Consider the following 20,045-nt stretch of genomic DNA (forward strand, 5'->3'; position numbering starts at 1 on the left):
AATTAATGGATTTTTTTCTCTCATAGCCCGCCTATTTGCCATCTTTTTTTGGTAGATCCTCTGATCCTGAGAGTGCCGAGGAAGATGAGCGAGCTCATGCTTCATGTTTTACTTCATGTTGATTATAGACTCATCCACCGTTTTGGCAAAGTCTCCACATCAAAACGACTATTGAATTATTTAGAGAGGTCACTATCATAGTGGCTTATGTTTTTGACTTTATTTCTGGCCGTTTCTGTACTTTTTAGGCGCATTTTGATGCGACATGCTTTCATGTAAAATTTATCTACACTCTGTAAAGGAATATCCTACCCTTGACCTTCATGTAAGGCAAGCAGTGAGAACTTCCTTCCATATTGACTTTATCATCAGCCAAGAGGAATTCCCTGAATAATGCCAGTCAGAGGAGGTGTTGCCATCCTCATGAACTTTACAAAGTCATCTTCATTAATCAACACACCACTCTCCTTATGTAGTGTGTTGTCTCATCAAATCCAAACACTTAACTAAGCTTGTTTGATGTAGGCTTCTTTCCTTTTATATCACCTGAGTACAATACTCCTCTCGTTTCATATTGAGAAGAATCACCTAGCATGAGATCCCAATGGATTCACCATCCTCGTCATGTTGTCTGTAGAGTAAAAACCAAGGAGATATGTGAGATAAGCATTAATCGGGAGGATGGAGCAATAAATGTAGCAACCATCATAATGTAGATGTAGAAAAGTAATAGGTGAGCATGGACATGTACCTAGAGGTTACAAAACAATGAAGGAGGTTGCAAAAAGCAATGGAGAAGATGAACTTAGACATGTACTGTCGAGGAGCTGTCGAGAAGGGTTGGACGGTGCGAGGAATGTAGGAGATACATTAGTAGTGGTTTGGCTCCCATTGGATGTTCTTGGAGATTAGCTAGAGATTCATGGGAGCCCAATTATCTTAGAACACATTCCTACGTACTTCAATCGATGGTCCCTATTTTCCCTCTTACCCTTACTATGGTTGTCTCCATAGTTTCCCACTTGACAATAGGAGGTCATGTTAATAAGTGTGAACATAGTGGCTCCACTTTTGTAGCTTTGTCTCAATGATTGAGAAGGAGAAGCTTCTCGTGTTGCTCGCAAACAAATTGCTTCATCTAATATGATTTTGATATTTTGTAGACTTTGGGCCTGATCCACTGTAGGGTAGGTGCACGCACCCAAGTGGTGGTGTGGGCACCTATCCAATTCCCACGTGTGATACTTCAGTGGCAAACTAGATCCCTAAAATCCCTGGTCCATCAAATTGAGCACCTGGGTGCTAAATATGGATTCTGTGCCAGGTGTCCATTGAGTGTCCATTGCTCTACTCTTTTGTGAATGCTAGCATGGTGGCAATTGATGACCAGCCCAGTGACCTACTGTTTTCTAGGAAGTTGAATTAGTTTAGTTTATGAGTAGCTAAATTAGTTTAGTCTATGTTATGGGATCTCTACTCCATCATTATTGTAAGTCTCCATGTCATGCATATTGAATGTTAACATGGTGGCAATTGGATCAGCCCGATGGCATTGTGTTTCCAAGTAGTTAAATTAGTTTAGTTTAAATGAGTAGTTAGATTAGTAAAGTTTAATTTCTAGGCTCTCTACTCCATCATTATTATAAGTCTCCATGTCCCACCTATTGAATGCTAGCACTTGGCAATTGATCGAAATAATTGATGGCCAGTTCGATAGTTGAAATTGATGTGTTATCAAGTAGTTAAATTAGATTAGTTTACTAGTAGCTAAATTAGTTTAATAGTTTAGTTTCTAAGCGATTTAGCTTGGACTATGATCATTCAAAACTAGCCCGGTGGTTTTAATAGCAATATATAATTCAGTTGGCTGCTGTGATTGTCCTAAACTCAATTTTATCAGTCTAATTATAGAAATTAAAAATAGAAATATATTTTGCAACCAAAACAATTGATGACCACCCCAGTGGTTGAAAATGTTGTGTTCAAGAACCAAGAATTGGCTACTTGTGATACTAGTGTCGATGTAATTTGATCTGAGGCTTTGATAATGCTCCATGTTTTCGCTTGTCTTGGCCTGCAAATCACATTTGCATTGGCTTGCTCCAATTTATCTTAGCTAGCTCTAAAATTCAAGTCCAATGGTGCTTCAGGCTACAAAGCTTGCAATCGAGGAAGAACATTGCTATAGAATTATTTGGCAATTGCCATGGAATCTAAATGCTATAAAATGAGGGAAGCACAACAATAGGGCTTCCCATTTTAGCTGCATCATCTCATTCAAGCTTTCATCCTTGGCCACCCTCATAGACACTCTGCTCCAACTCCAATCACATTCTCAGCCAAAAGTGCTATGTGCTCCTGTCTTTCTTCTGCAAGGAAGCATTTTCATGCTCCTCATGTGGCAGTTGAGCTCAAAGAGCAAGATGTGTGATTAAATTTTTGAAGGTCATATCCATGAAAGCTTCCAAAGAGAGGTTTGTGAGTAGTAGTGCTCCCTTACTAAGGTTAATTTAATTTATTCGAATCTAATTTTTTAAATTACTTTCACTTAGTAACTCAAATCTATTTTCGCACATCTCTCATTATTCCATTTCAATGTTACCAACAAGAAGTAGAAGTGCTTCCTAAGTTACAAGCGCATGTGACAAAATGTGTTTTTGGCAGGTTGCGGTGGAGCAAGCAATCAATCAAAGGGTGCAAGCTACATGGTGCATGAGGGCTATGTCTAGGGATTATGAACTACCTTCTCCTTGTAGCTTGTTGGATAGACATTATTCAAATCTTTTCAAATATGTGGATGTTCAAGGAACTTGAGCATGGATGGATAGAACATTGAGGCAATCAAAGGTAGAGGGAAGAATCTGAAGGGAGAACTAAATAATTGATTTTCTAATGCCACCTTATGTGATTTAACTCACTTACAATGGCATTATTCTACTCGAAAATGCAAAATTATGGCTTTGGTGTGACACCCATTGGGGTTTTCGATTGCATGTTTTATGGATTTTTGAAAAAAGTGTATACAAGCTTGTTAGCTTAAAGACCTCCCAACACATAACGAGGATCCGAGTGGCCTACAAACTACACATTCATCTACGAGACATGGGCATCTATATCCATGGAGCAATGCTCCAAAATGACCAGATCTCAAGTCATTCAAAACTTGTCGGGCCAGGTCAAAGTCTACGTGTGTTTTACAACAACACACATTCTTGTCTTTGAGTTTCCTAGTGAGCCAGGGCTTTCAATGTTCAAAGCTCGTTTGCCCAATCTGAAGGTCAAGGTTCTCAATCATAAACATCAGATACAACTCCATCTACTCACCCAACATGCTGGAAATAAAATTTTGGGAAAACAAACACTATGTTTTTTGCACTAGCATGAGGAAAAAATATATAGGTATGTGCAAAAAAAGGTCTAATCAAGCTAATTAAGTAGTCAAGCTACTAGAAAACAAAACAATTTCACTATTATAAAACAAAACAATGTCAACCCATCGGGCTATGTTAGGACAATCACATAAGTCCAAGCCAACCTCGTTTGGAAATTGACAGGTATATGACATGAACCAGCCCAAAAATTAAACTGAAATAATCTAGCTACTAGGAAACACAGCCATGTCAACCAACAATCGGGCAGGTCATCAATTATTTTTGTTTGTGAAATATATTTCTATTTCAACCACACTGGTTTACGACAATCACATAACTTCAAGCTTGGTGATATATTGCATGATATTCCAACCATTGGGATGGTTTAGGATGCTCACATTAAGTCTAGTTCAAGGGAAAGGCATTGTCCCTATGAACAATTTCACTGGTACCAAAAAAATTGGTGAAAGATGTACTCTATGTGCCGAAACTCAGCAACAATCTCTTATCAGTAGGTCAAATGATGGAACACAACTACCGAGTCATCTTCGATGGAGATTAATGCATGATCAAAGACAAATCTAGAGGATATCAGCTAGTAGGAAAGATGATGATTCTGGGGAATTGAAGAAGGACTGAACATTACATTCCATCACACCCCTTTCATGGGAATGCCCTTCCTCTGCATCAAACCAAGAGCTTGTCAGTGTTTCTCAAAAAGCTCTTTACGGAGTGGTTTGGTAAAGATATCTACAACATTCTCTTTGCTATCACAATGGTGCAGTGTGATGTCACCAAGTAACACTCTTTTTCTGATGAAGTACTCTCTGACATCAATCTACTTTGTCCTAGAGTGATATACTAGATTCTTGGCCAATGCTTGAGCCGATTGATTATCATAGTATATTGTTGTAGGCTTTGATTCATCAAAGTAATCTGTTTCTGATAATAGCCTTCTGAGCCTCACATGCACTTGTAGTGAGTGCTCTATATTTCGCTTCAATTGAAGAAAAAGAAACAGTTGGCTGTTTATTTTACAACCATGATATAGCACCTTGACTAAGGAAAAATGAATATCCCTGTGTGGATCTCCTGGTCTCGTGATCTCCGACATAGTCACTATCACAATATCCATGTAACCTTGGATGACTTCTCTGTATTCTATCCCAAACTGTCTTGTACCTCTGATGTATCTCAAGACTCTTTTGGCTGCATTCCAGTGAGACTGTTTTGGATTTGCCATAAACTGTGCAAGAGAACTTCCTACATAACACATGTCTGGCTGTGTGATAGTCAGATATTGTTGGCTCTTTCCTACTGCTTTCGTAGGAAGAGCTGGGTATTCTATGTTGCAAGGTTCCAAGGCTTTTTGTCACCTACAGATATATTGGGATTGTCGGTTGTAGTATATGTGTAGCTTAGGACCTCGAGTCGTGTTCCGGTGAGAGACGTAGGCTTAAGTGTGGTAAGCAAACAAAGTGCAAGCATGTGTAAAAGGCACGTATACCATCTTTGTTGAGGTAATGAAGGCTTTCTCCTTCATTGGTGGGGGTTGTAGGGTTTAGGGAGAGTTTAAGGGTTCAGAAGGAGGTTCCAGGGTTTAGAAAGAGTTCCAGGGTTTAGGAGGAGTTCCAGGGTTCAGAAGGAGGTTCCAGGGTTCAAAAAGAGTTCCAGGGTTCAGAAAGAGTTCCAGGGTTCAGAAGGAGGTTCCAAGGTTTAGAAGGAGTCCAGGGTTAGAAGGAGGATCCAAGGTTCAGAGTAGAGTACATGGTGGAGAACTCGTCTCCCTCGTAGATCATGGAGTTTAAGGGTTTAGGAAAGCATAAGAGTGGGAGAGGAAGAAGGTGTAAGAGCATGGGTGAAAGAAGAGAGAGGAGGAAGGAGGAGGAGGGAAGAGGAGGAGGGAGGGGGAGGAGAGAGGAGGAGGAGGAGGAGGGAGGAGGAGGAGGAAGGAGGAGAGGGAGAGCGTGGGTTGCAGGGTTGGAGGAGAGGGGAGAAGGGTTGCAAGGTTAGGACATGCTTTTGGACATGCAGTGCAAGGAAGCATGGACACTTGAGACAAATGCTTGGAATACCAAAGTAGACTCAACACAATGCCCCAAAGAGTGTGGGATTCATTCCATTATGGGGTATTTATACAAGTTGGAGAGCTTCTCTCTCTGCATGTAACACAAAGTCGTATCACAAAGTTGTTACACAAAGTTGTATCACAAAGTTGTAACACATTCTCTCTCTACATGTAGAAGTTGTAACACAAAGTTACACAAAGTTGTAACACAAAGTTGTGTCACAAAGTTGTAACAGAAAGTTGTGTCACAAAGTCGTAACACAAAGTTGTGTCTAGAAGTTGTAACACAAAGTTGTAACACCTTCTCTTTCTTCATAAGTTCATGTTGGCACATAGTCAACATACTCTCGGATCCATTTTATTACCCGTCCTTGAGTTATGGCTTATTGCGATCACGTACCTGGGTTGCCATGTTTTTAGTCCAGTGGCTGTGGAACTTGTGTCGTGCCAGTCGATCCTGTTGTAGAGCCTTAGAACCATACAATTTTTGCGCAGTTTCCAGGTAGCCTGTCCAGGTAGCCTGTATCTACCATTTGCTCGAACAGAGATATGTGGCGTGCCTCCAAGAAGATCACTCTTTGATAGAGTCGGCTTGTAATAATCTGAGCATCAATCCGTTCATTGGGATTAAAGCTGAGTGGAGGCAAATGGGAATCAAGGTAACATGGGACCTCCAGAATTAATTCTAATGTTTTACAGAATATGGCACTTTGGCAAAGGAAGCGATCAATGTTGCCGCGCATTATTTGTTTATGCTGCTGAAGTGCTCGGATCATGGTGCCTTGGATATTCCATTCTACACCAGAGTAGGGTTCGATCATAGGCTAATTAATGACTCGATCTTCAGCCAAAGTGTGTATGTTGGCTTCCCATTTTTTATGCCATGGAACTGCATAGAACTTGGGATGGGTTCTGAGACATGGAGGTGCCCGTAAGTACTCCTTTAAGAAGATTACATCAAAGAGCTTGGGACGGCGCCAATCAAGTTGTGGATCCAATTTGCTAATCCAACCTTCACTGATTTGATGCTGACGAAGGTTGGTAGGAAAGTTACCCAGGGTCCATCCACCGCGAGTTTTCATATCAGGATATTTGCTCCAAAATTCCTTGATGGGGTTATTGGGAAGTGGTATCTCATCAAAATCATACCCATCATTGGAACTTGGCATGGGTGTATGAATTGGATTATCCGGATCCTGATATTCAAAATCAAATACTGCATCATTTTCTGCTGATGGCAGCACCAGAAGTGTCGGAGGTGATGATGGGGCCGGGAGAGAATCAGGGGACATGGGGGAGAAATATGGCTGAGTGATAGTGGCGGAAGGGGGAGCAGAGGGGAGGGGGGGAAGAAATGGGCAAATGGTTTGAGCAGCTTGGTAATCCTCAAGGGTAGGATTAGCAAGGGAGGGGAAAAAGCTACGTGTGAGGGGCTCGTAAGTTTGTGACTGTTGGGTAAGTTGAAAATGGTGAGAGGCATGAGCAAAGAGATGATGGAGGGAATAGATGTTAGGATGGAGCTCGGGGAAGGTTAAGAGGGTGGTAGCAGCAAGGGGAAGTGAGGTTATGATGTTGGCAGAAAGAGTGGTTAGATATGGGAAGTTGGATGTGAGATAGGCCTTGTCATCTTCCGACACTTCTTTTTGCTGGTGCGATGGGATGATCAGCTGCATGGGTTGGATGTCGGTTATGTCGTGCCGTGCAAATAATAGGGATGGCCTTTGTAGCAATGGCAACAAACCTGCAATAACCCTGAGGGGAGGACTACCCATGAGGCAGACATATGCAATGAAAGCATCCGTCCTGAGTGTTATAAACCTGGCATGTGTAGACAGGCAGAAGATATTCTTCTCATCTTCAGACAAGTCTTGGCAAATTATGCGCAGGGTTTTAATCCCAATTGATTGTTTCCAGTTGATTTTTGGATGAGCAGATATGATCCTGATTTGGAGTTGCTTCCATTGGATAAGCACGCGTGCGTTGAGGTGATCTTCCACTTATAGAGCAGCCACAAGCTCTTCGTACACCACGGTTGTGCATTGTAGTGGGGTGTCATTGGTGTTGTCTTCCAATGCCTCATTGTTGTGCACTAGCAATTGGAGTTCAAGCTTGGAGATGGCTATTTTTTGGGAGTGCATCTCATTCATTTTTTCTTTGTACTGATGGTAGATGGTTGTGTATGCCTCCTTAAGCTTTTTCATTTGCAAGGTGACCTTTGCCTGTTGAGGAATGTCTTCAGTGGTATTGGACCATTGGTCCAAGACCTGGGCTTGTGAAGTGCTGGCCTCTTCAACAGTAGCAAGTTGGTCTTTTAAGAGTCGGCATTCCCTTGTAAGCTCATCAATGCTAAAGGCGCGTACTGCCAAAGATTGTTTCATGTCTTCAAGCTTGTCTTTGCAATCCTGGAGCTCTTCTTCTTTGTGAATGAGAGTGAGTCGAGCTTGTGCCACTACCTCTATTTGTTGTGCATGTGCAGATGCCAAGGAGGTATAGGAGGTCTGTAGGATTGCCATTGCTTCTACTGCCGCAGTCAGCTATGTTTGACTTTGGTGGAGGCTGGAGGTCACATCCCTTACGGCCTTCTCTTGAGCTTGGAGAGCCTGGTTCATGCGCAGTTCTTCTACCTCCTTCTCATCTATCTGTGCCTGAAGGGCCTTGACCTCTATGGCGATTGCCTGGAATTGGTCTTCGATTTCTGATGCCGTCTGCCTTTCCAATTCTCTTGCATATGCTTCCTTAGCCAAGCTAGTGAAGAGTTCTGACATTTGGATCATTTGGCTAGCTTGATGTTGGAGAATGACAGATGGTGATGAGGTCTAGCGATATTGCTGATACAAGTGGTGCCCATGTAGCCATCCCGAGGATTCTGTAGTACTTGGGGGAGGTTGTTCCAATGGCATTTCAGTCCCTTGTGTACAATAGTCATACTGCTAATCTGGCACTAGCTCTCCTTGGGGCTCATCGACTGGCATGGCGTTGATGGGCGGTTCGAGTGCTGATGTGGTCTCAAGCTCTGGTGCTGATCATTCCTCAGGTTCGGGTGCCAACCTTGTCTCGAGCTCGGGTTGTGGTGCTGTTGGTGGAGACTTAGTGGTTGCAGTTGTGCACCGAGCTGTAGCATTTCCTGGGGCAATTCTGCAATCCTGCTTTCCAGAATAGGTACTTCTGTTAAGGCATCTGTACTTATCAATGTGATAGCTGGAGCAGTTGATGTCGGCTCCCATACTGGTGAGAAGGGTATGTCCAACTCCTCAATTGGCTTTGGAGACTGGCAGAGTCATTTCTCTTTCTTGTAGTTCTTTTTTGATGATTATAGCCAATAAGTGCCGAATTTTACATTTCTGGCCTGAAGAACCATCGAGTTTTTTGGTAAAGAAAATGACGAAGTGTTGGACCCAGTCTTGTTTTAGCTTCCTACTCAGCAAAACAAATGTGCGGAGTGGAAGGGAGCGTTCCTTGCCGTTCTTTATTCCCAGGATGGTGGATAGAAATTGTGCTGCTTCCTTGAGGCGAGGGTCAAGGATTGTGCGAAGCAATATGCCATCTCTATGGATCAGGGTACCCTTGGTGAGGAGAGACTGTACTTCGATAAACTTTGCATCAGCAGACCGTTTAGGGTATTGGCCACCTTGTTTTGGCAGTGAGAAAGCCCTTTGAATGACCGTCCTGTCGAGGATAATGTTCAGTGGGCTCTGCTGTACAGTGATTGTACCGTACTTGCCATCCGTTGCATTGCTGGAGTAGTAAGAGTGGAGAAAGTCCTTGATGTAGGTGGTCATGATAGGACTGTCCTCCAAGGATTTGAGGCTCTCATGCAAATTGCCTAGACCCCGTTGCTCTAAGTAAGATGTTGCTTTTTGCGAAAGAGCATAAGTCGATGTGGGTGGCCAAACAAGTTCCAATGATTGGGCCTTGTTAACGGTTGTGTAGGCCGCTGTGACTGGGGTGGCATTTGTGCTGCTTGGTCATGCACTGAATCTTCTTCGGAGCTATCGCTTTGGACCACGAATGCCTGTGGTCTCCGTGGTTGAGAGGATGTAGATGGTTGCGAACTTTGGAGGGGGTCTCGTGGTTGAGGCGGTGGGCTCTTTCTGCACATCCTCTTTAGTGGCGACATCTTTTCTGAACCTGCATCCATGTACATGTAGTGTACCATTGATCATTGATTGGCATGCCTGTATGACCTTTCTGTGTGTGTGTGGGAGAGAGATCCTTTTTTTTTTTTTTTGGTTATACATCCTTTGAGAGTGTGGAATGAAAGTGTGTGGTACAATTATTCATGCAATCATCTATGTTTCTAAGCGAAAGCGTGTGAGTGCACGTGCCTAGTAGCTAAGTAGGGACTAACTATATGCTTTTTTTGTTGGGATTTTCATAGGGCAGCTAGAACTCATCATCACTTCTGAGCTCTAGGTAAAATCGATTGATGCTACCTATATGTGCGAAGACGTACATATGCAAGTGAGTGCTCGTGATACAATCCAATCCTAACTAAGGAAGATTTGGTTTCCCAAATCTTCGTTTTTGTCGGGGATGGCTCGCGTGTTGATGTAGTAGCGCTTCAGTCGGCTCCCGTTTATTGTTGTGTTGAATTGGACTCCATCTAGTGTTTCAAGTAGCACAGCTCCGATGGGATTCATCTTTCGTACTCGGTAGGGTCCTTGACCTAGATACTTCAGTTTTCCCTTGTGTACTTTGGCATTGTATAACAGGACTAAGTCGCCTTCCTTGATGTCTTTAGCTTTCATATTCCTATCAAACCATGCCTTTCTTCGACGTTTTTCTATTGTCATGGAATGATAAGCGACGAGTCTTGTCTCTGTATGCTTTTCCAACTGACAGAGCCTTTATTTCAAGGACTCATGATCACCCATGTGTTCCTGTACTGCGATGCGTAGACTTGGTATTACAAATTCGAGTGGAACCACGGCTTCAAGGCTGTACACCAATTGAAAAGGTGTATTCCTTGTACTGACCTTGAATGTGGTTCTGTATGCCCATAAGGCTGCATTCAGTTTCTCTGCCCAATCAGAACGCTGTGGTTCTACTACCTTGGTGAGGATATTGCATATGATTTTGTTTGTGGATTCTGCTAGTCCATTCCCTTGGGGGTAGTAGGGTGTGCTTTTTCTATGGATGACCATGAAGCCAGACAAGAGTTCTTGGATTACCTCATTGACAAAATATGTGCCTCTATCCGACACAATTTCAATGGGGCATCTGAATCGGGTGATCACATGTTCGTATAAGAATCTTGCTGTGCTTTTGGCATTTGCCTTTTTGACTGCTTTAGCTTCAGCCCATTTTGTAAAGTAATCAGTGGCCACAATGATGTAGCGTGCCTGTGTTCCTTTTGCTACTGGATGTATGGGACCCACATAGTCAATCCCCCATTTTTCAAATGGTTGTTGTGCAACAATTGTTGTTAGGGGATTGAAGTCTTTGTGTTGTGGTTTAATAGTTCGTTGGCATACATCACAACCTTTTATATATTCATAGGCATCTGCCCACAGTGTTGGCCACCAGTAGCCTGCGAGGAGAACTTTTCTTGCTGTGGCTTCCCCTTGGAAGTGTCCTCCTGCAATGCCTTCATGGACTTCACTCAGGATTGGCAGGATCTCATGAGGCATTACACATCTTCTTAATAGCTAGTCCTTGCCCATTTTGTATAGTTGTCCTGCAATGAGTTGATATGGTGCAGCTTTTAGAATCAATTTTCTGGCATCTACTGCTTTCATGTCAGGGGGTGGTCGTCCTGCCATCAAGTACCCAATGATATCTCCACACCATTCTGGAACAACATCTATTTGAAATAGTGTGGCATCTGGAAAGTCGTCTTCTACTCCAGTGGCTTCTTCTCCTATCTTGACTCGAGACATGTGATCGGCAATGTAGTGTTGGGCACCTTTGCGGACCACGATTTTGAAGTTGAATTCTTGCAGCAAGAGGAGCCATCTGGTTATTCTTCCTGTGGTACACGGATGGTTCACAAGATAAAGCAATGCTTGATGGTTGGTGTAGAAGACAAAATCATTTGCGGGTAGATAGTGCCGAAATTTCTTTACACTATACACCATTGCTAGGGCTTCTCTTTCTGTGATTGTATAGTTGATCTCTGCATCATTGAGTTGTCGACTGGCGAAGTAGACGGGGTAGTCTTTCTTATGTTCACCAGGTTGACAAAGCACACTCCCAATTGCATACTTGGATCCATCAGTATGAACATGAAAATCAATATCCCAATTGGGAGATATAAGGATGGGTGCTGTGATTAGGCGCCATTTTAAAAGCTCAAAGGCTTGGTCGCACTCTTCGGTCCATAAGAACTCCACTAATAATTTGTAAAGTGGTCTAGCTATCAAATCCTTGTTGTGCAAGGCACGGCTTTGAATTATATACAATCTCACAAACACTCCAGGCCGTAAGTACCATGCAATTTAGTACTATCTAGGAGGAGGCAATTCCATGATGATTTTGATTTTGTCCATGTCAGTTGCAATCCCATGTTGAGAGACGATGTGTCCCAAAACAACTCCGTGGGTGACCATGAACTGGCATTTTGTTGGATTTAGGGAGATGCCATACTCCCTGCATTTGATTAGTACTTCTTCCAGACATTTGAAGTGGTCCTGTTTGGTTGAATGGATGCACAAATCATCCAAGAACACCTGTAAAAACTTATTCAAAAATGACTTGAAAGCTATGAACATGACTCGCTGGAATGTGGTTCGGGCATTACAAAGGCCAAATGGCATGACTCTATATGCAAAAATACCCCATTCTGTAGCAAATGCTATTTTTGATTGGTCTTGAGGAGCAATTTGCACTTGGTTATAGCCACTGCAGCCATCCAAGAAGCTATATATTTCGGATCCTGCCACCTTTTCCAACACTGTTTCTGTTAAGGGTAGGGGGTAGTGATCCCTAATTGTGGCGGCATTCACATTTTTCAAGTTTATGCATATTTTGAGCTGTTGCATTTAGGCACAATGACAATGGGTGAAACCCAATCAGTGTGCTCTATCTCGTAGATGAATCCAGCATCTAGGAGTTTTTCCAGCTCGTCATAAACCATGGTGCCATATTTAGGATTTGTGCGATAAGGTCCACATACCTTAGGGCGAGCACCTTCCCTTATAGGTATCATGTGCACTGCCACTTCTGGTGAAATTCCTTTCCTCTATTTGTATGACCATGCTAGGCAGTCACGGTATTCCATTAGGAGGTCTTTGAGTTTGATTTCATCTTCTTGACGGAGCTGTTTCCCAATGAAAGCCAATTTTTCTTCCTCCCCTTCAAGGGCGAGGTTTATTGTGCATGTTTTTGCCGGTCCCTCATAGATTGGAGTTTCTCCAATGCTATCGGTTGCTTGAACTTCAGATTCTTTGATTGGTCTTGGCATTGCTATTGGTGCACTGCCACTTGTATGATTCTTAAAGTATTTCGGCACTTCTCGAAGATCGGCCTCTGATGGGGTTGAACTAGCCTGACATGTGTCATGTGTACTGGGTGGCATAGTTGCATTTAGTAATTTATTAGGCTCTTCTTTTCTTTCTTTTTTTGAAGTCTCTTGATCAAGCTTCATCCGCACATGTGGCTTATATTTCCGAAACTTTTTACGTTGGGAACTGTGAGGTAACTTTTCCACTGGTAAGGTGTTTCCAAGTAAGGGTTCATGTGCTACACATACTCCTTCCAATCCCTCAGGGGACCATTCAAGAGGTGATTTTGAGGGAACTACCTTTGCAAGGTACAATTCGACAATCCTTGTTTGGACTCGTTCGAATTCATTGAAGTGCTCGGCCTTGGCTTTTCTGCGATGTCCTCCTGCAGCTTTCTTGCAGGATCTTCTGCTGTTATTCAACTGTGGAGGTTCAACTTTTGGGAGCTCAATTGCCATTAGGGCATGCAGAATGGCTAGGTCATTATCAAAGATTTGATTTTCAATTTCAGCATTTGCAGCCTCTGTTTCAAGGTCCCAAGGAAAATCTGAGTCATCATTGGTATGGGTACCTTCTTCAGGTTCATTATCCCATTCGAGGTCAGCCATAAAGAATGGCATCTCTAGATTTGGTTCTTCATGTGTCGGTGGAGGATTGACCTGTAGTGCGTTAACATCTATCTGTGAGAAGATGGGGTCTAATGAATGGTAGTTGTCGATGGTTGCCAATGTTTGTATCCAGTTATTGACATTGCTTTGTGAGTCACCTGCTATGGCATGCTGTTGCAAGGGAGCTGATTTGCTCGAGATTGTCATGGAAGATGTGTCATCCAATGCTCTAGGAACAATTGGTTTAATAGCTCCTGTCCCCACATTCACCCTGACTGCAGTGTCTCGATTCTGGATTGTCAATCTATCCGTTCCCCAGTCATGGAGGACTGATGCTTCCCGCTAGAATGTCCACCACGATGATTTCCTCTTCCACAAAAATTCCCTCTCGATTGCTGTCGGATTGACTGCCTTGGTCATACTGCTTCTTGCGGCAATCTCTTTCATAGTGTCCAAACTTGTGACAATAGTTGCACTCAATGTTTGACACGGTGGTGGATGCATTCCCTCGTCCTTGGAATCTTCCTCGATTGGAATGATTTCCTCTTTGATGATGCTGATGTTGCTGAGGATGATGCTGATGTTGATTTGACTTTGCTAGAATGATCTACCTTTGCCTCAGCCTCTGCTTCTATCTGAAGTTGTGAATGTCTGATCATTAGAAGGACCTTTGCGTGCATGAATGGCTTACGTCCTGAGTTCTTCACCAACAAGTAACACTGAATGAAGTCCTTCCAGTGTTGGTATTTGAGTGTTGGTATTTGCTGTTGAATGACAATACTCTAGACTAGATACTTGTATCCCTCTCCTAGTCCATTCAAGATGACTTGAACCATTTCTGTTGGATTCATGGTCTCTCCTATTGGCTGCGAGTTGTTGATTATTGTAGTCTTTGATATGGAGTACATAAGCATGACCGGTTTCACTCTTGTTGCAAAAACTCTGGTTGATTTGGTTTCTCAGTGTGAGAATTATGGAAGTGTTCTTGGACTCACAAAGAGCTGCGAACATATCTGATGCTTCTTTTGATGTCTTGATGGTGTTGAGCTACCGACCACATGTTAGAACCATGGCCCCACAACCCGAGAGTGGGCTACCCCAGGAAATGCTCCGTGTACCCTCAGTGCAGTCAGTCATGGGATGCCTTCCCGCACTTGCATGTAGCATAGTTGGCAGTGTGCCAACTCTATCTGAAGCCGTCCACAGCCATCAAGCCACACATGGGCCCCATCTGGTGTCCAAACCAGGACCTATCGGATAACCGAGCTACTCAAATGCCTTCTCCTCGTATGGGGGGGTTTACAAGTAGAGTTAGCTGGTTCCCGTGTAGTACGAGAGTGGAGCATTGATATCTAACACCCCCCCTCAATGTCCACCCGCAAGTGAACTTACTTTTTCGGCCCAATGCCAAGTCGATGAAGATGCCTCTCGAGCAAGTCTCTTCCAAGAGACTTCATGAAGATGTCCGCAGCATTCTCTGTAGTCGGACAGTACACCAAGTCGACCTCTCCATCCATGATGAGCTCGCGTACAAAGTAATATTGAATCTCAATGTGTTTTGTGCAAGCGTGGAACACATGGTTCTTTGCAATTGCCATGCAACTCTAATTGTCACATGATAACTGCATAGACTTGTTCTGCACTGCAGCCATGTCTCCTAAAATCCTCCTCAACCACACTGCCTCACAAGAAGCAAAACATGTTGATTTGTACTCAGCCTCGGTAGAAGAAAGAGCAACTGTAGGTTGCTTCTTGCTGACCCATGACACAGCTCCAGATCCAAGTGAGAAACAATAACCTGTCACTGATCTCCTATTGTCCACATCTCGTGCCCAATCCGAGTCACAAAATTTGGTCAAGGTATTGCCCTTGGTATAGGTGATGCCATAATCAAGTGTGCCTTTGATGTATTTCAGCACCTGCATCCCTACCCTCCAATGGTTCTCCCGGGGCTTATTGGAAAACTTGCATAGTACACCAGTCGCAAAGCTGATGTCCAGTCGCATGTTGCACAAGTAAATCAAACTGCCCACAAGCCTTCTGTACTTCACTTCGTCCACCAGTGGTGATGAATCCTCGTTTGAGAGCTTCACGTCAACCTCCATAGGGGTGCCAACTATCTTGCACTCAGCCATGCTAAATGTCTTCAGTATCTCTATAGCATACTTCAACTGTGAGATGAAGATCTGTTTTGGCTCTTGCCAAACTTCAATCCCCAAACAGAAATGCATCAGTCTGAGGTCTGTCATTTCAAACTCTCTTCCTAGCAACTGCTTTGTCTGCGAGATCTTTTCTTCATGGTTCCCTGTTATGACAAGGTCATCCACATAAAGGATCATGATCATACACCTGCCTCCTTCTCTGTAGATATACAAATTTGCATCAGATGGGCTCCTCTTGAACCTGTTTTGTAGAAAGTAGGCATCAATCCACTGGTACCATGCTCATAGGGCCTGTTTTAGCCCGTAAAGTGTCTTCTTTAGTTTACAGACTTTACCGTCTGAACCGGGGATCACAAAACCTGGTGGTTGTTCCACGTATACCTCCTCCTTGAGATCTCCATTCAAAAAGGTAGATTTTACATCCATCTAAAACATGAGCCCACTTTCCTATGCTGCTAAGGCCAAAACACTGTGAATTGTGGTTAGTCGAGCTGTGGGAGCAAAAGTATCCTGATAATCAAAACCATGTATCTGTGCGAATCCTTTTACCATGAGCCGAGCCTTGTACTTATCCAACGTGCCGTCAGACTTGTACTTGGTCTTGTACACCCACTTGGTGCCGATTACCTTGCGTTTTGGTGGCCGATCCACAAGGTCCCAACTGTTGTTCTTCATTATGGAGCCATACTCCGACTACATAGCCTCCATCCACCTATCATCACCATGTGCCTCTTCAAGACGCTTGGGTTCTTTAGCACGGATCACCTCTATCATCAAAGCATAGTTGACCAAGTGTTCCTGCACCCTTCTTTGCTTCTCTAATCTCTTGGACCGGCAGTGTTCGGATGGTTCCTCCTCAATGGCTGGAGGTTCTCTACCAACCAAAAGCTACTTTACCCACTTCAGGAATGGCCGTTGCCATTGTGGTTCTGCAGGCTCTTCTTCCTCTTCTTTATCTTGAATCCTCCCAAGCACTGTTGGAGAAGTTCGGTCTATTGTTGGTGGTTGTACTAGATGGATATCCTGGTCCTGGTTGTTTGGGAAGGAAGCATCCTCCTCCAATTGATGCGGTTGTTCTGAGGAGACCACATCACAACTTACTATTACCTTCTTGGTAATAGGATTATAGAGATGGTAACCCTTCGCCTCTTCACTGTAGCCAAAGAAAATACACTTCCAGCTCTTCAGTTCCCATTTGGTCCTATTAGCATTAGGGACATGCACAAAACAGTCACATCCAAAAACTTTGAAATGTACAGCTGAAGGTTTCTTACAAGAAAAGGCCTGCAGTGGAGTCATCCCATTCACAGCCTTCGTGTAGCTACGATTCAGAATGTAAACTAATGTGTTACATGCTTCAGCCCAGAAAGTCTTTGGCAAATCTTTCCCTTTCATCATACTCCTGCCCATTTCACAGATGATGCGCGTCTTGCACTTTGCTACTGTGAACATGAAGTTGGGGGTAATAAACTTCACGCACCTCTTCACTTCCTGCTACTTTCGAACTGACAGCCAAAGATATTTATCATTGAGAATGGGACATTAGAAAAAAAACTTTTATGCCAAGATACCACGCCATACTTTCCTCCCTCATATGAGAATGAAGATGGTAACATCCCAAGTGATGTTGTAATCAAGCATAGGGAGAAGGAAAGGATCAGCAGAGGCCATAATCTCAATGAGTCGGTCCGCACCAAAGAGAAGAGTGATACGTTGTTGAAAGAAGATCTTGCGGCTCAACATGACATGAACTGATATATATCGAGGAGTTTGAAGGGGCTGATTAGGTCAGATGGGTAGATTCCGAGGAAACATTGCACCTCCTTCATAGACACCTTTACACACAGCTCAAAACACTCTACAAACTATCATTAGACACAGAGGCCTATAACTTTCAATAGAGACAAGATATCAGAGAATCAAGCACACAAAGAGATGCATCTTGAGATGGGCTTCACGCTGATATAAGTTTCATTGAAAATAGAGAGACGGTTGAAGAGATATGGACAGTTTACTGGAAGGGGGTAAAAACTGTCATGAAAACAGACTGTCAAACACAGAGACTCATAACATTTTGCAGCAGTATCTGATTCAAGATCTAAGAACATAGAGACATGCTCTTAAAGAGAGCTTCACGGTAATATATGTTTCGTAAGAAACAGAGAAGCAACCAAAAAGTTATGGATAGTTTACTAGACGGGGGTAAAAACTATCATGAAAATAGACTGTCAGACATAGAGACTCATAACTTTTTGCAACAGTATCTGATTCAAGATCTGATCACATATAAACATGCTCTTGAAGAGAGCTTCGTGCTGATATAAATTTCATTACAATCGGACTACTGAGCAGAAAGTTATGAGCAAAACACTAACAGGGGGTTAAACTGTCATGAAAACTATCCTCCACCCAGGCTAATTTCGCCTGAGCAGGATGCTCCCTCAAGACTCCACCTTCATCAACGATCAACCCCTCATAGATTTCACCTAGAAGAGGGGAAGAAGTTTGCATGGTGGCTCGAGAAACAAATGGACCATGTATGCACAGTGAGCGGCCGAATAGAAAGAACTTTCAAGGCTTTAAAAGAGAAAAGGGACGAGACACTCAAGAGAGAGAGAGAACCTAAAGTGACCTTCATTACAAATAGAGTGAGAATCCACTTCAACACTATAAACACAAGGGAGAAGAAGAGGTTTCATACATACAAGAGGGAGCGGAAGCTCCAAGACTACTCATACAGAGAGAATAAACTAGAGAGAGATGGACTCAAGAGTCTACATAAGAGAATATCTACAAGAGGGAGAGAAGGCTCATGGAAGAGGCTTAGGGAGACTAGAGCTACGGCAACATGAGGCCTAATGGTGAAAGAGATTGATGAACAAGGGAGAGGAGGGCTCCTTTTATAGAGATTTTATTACCCTCCTTCACCCATTTACAATTGCTGCCTATAGATTCCTTTCCCCATCAATCACATAAGCACATATGTCACCATCCATGTCCTTTTTGGCTACTCTTGCCATGTGTCCCATCACAAGATGCTCAAGACTCTTAAAATATTGAGAAAGTCAAGAGTCTCCTCACATGGAGCCCATAGGGACCCTCTCTTTTCCACATGTCCACATCCTCCTTATTCTACATAGGAGTTCTAGAAGGATTCCTCTTGACTTCACACTCCTCCACATGCCTTCCACATGCTTGGCATGTGACCTATCTTATATTATTGGAACACATGGACGTGAGCCCACCTCTTTATATGACTCACTCTTCCTATTTTCTAAAAACTCCATAATATCCAATACACAAATAACTCTCACCCCATACCAAGGTATTTATAATTCATACCTATGGTATTTACAATGAGCCATTCCACTCATCCTCTCCATCCCATACAATATCATAGAAAATAGAAATAAGTGAGAGCTGCTAGGCTATCACTTGATACTCAAACTCTTATCAAACATAAAGAAAAACAATACCAATGCCAAATTAAAAATATCAATTTTTACTGTCACATCTTTCTACCCCCAATAGATCCTCTCTAGTACAGAGAGAGTCTGCTGGCCCTCAAGGTGGTGGAGCATAGAAGAATTTAAGGCAATACTCATTGGTGCGTCCGAGTATCACCATGCCATCAACCTCCTTAAGCTGACAGGTTCCATTTGTGAACTTTTTTTTGACTCGATATGATCCCTCCCATCGACCGATAAACTTTTTGTCTAGCCACTTGTCTAGACGGCTATCAAATCTCATTACCAAATCTCCTTCTACAATATCTTTCTTCTTGTGTAATTTGGTGTCAAAACGGGCCTTGTGCCTTCTTTGAGAAGATTCCAAGTTTTGTAAGGCCTGTAATCTGCATTCATCCAAGGCTTCTAGCTGTACCAAGTGTTAAGCATAGGCATCCTCCTGTCCTTCTATTCTTGCAACAGCTGTGCGAAGACTATGTATCTCCAATTTAATGGGTAAAATGGCTTCTATTCCATACACTAGTTGGAATGGTGTAAACCCAATAGCTAGCTTGTGTGTGGTTCTGTAAGCCCATAAAACTTCTGCCAAGTGCCTATCCCAATGCCTTTTCTTGGTGTCAATAAGCTTTCCCATTGAATTGCACAACAATCCATTTGTTTTCTCAACCAAGCCATTACATTGGGGATAGTATGGCATGGACATGCTATGATTTATCTTTAGTTTATGCACCACATCTTCAATTAGTTCATTTCTAAAAGAGGTTCCTCCATCAGTGAGAATTTCCAAAGGACAACCAAAGCGTGAACAAATTTGATCAAAGAGAAACTGTGCTTGCCTTGCTATTGACTGTGGCCTTGGCCTCTGCCCATCGAGTCGCATAATCTGTGGCCACCAATAAATAATGCTTGCCTTGAGATGAGCGAGGG

Source organism: Dipteris shenzhenensis, chromosome 26 (genome assembly GCF_047967505.1).
Source record: "Dipteris shenzhenensis isolate YYH24624 ecotype China chromosome 26, Dip_SZ_1.0, whole genome shotgun sequence".
NCBI lineage: Eukaryota > Viridiplantae > Streptophyta > Polypodiopsida > Gleicheniales > Dipteridaceae > Dipteris > Dipteris shenzhenensis.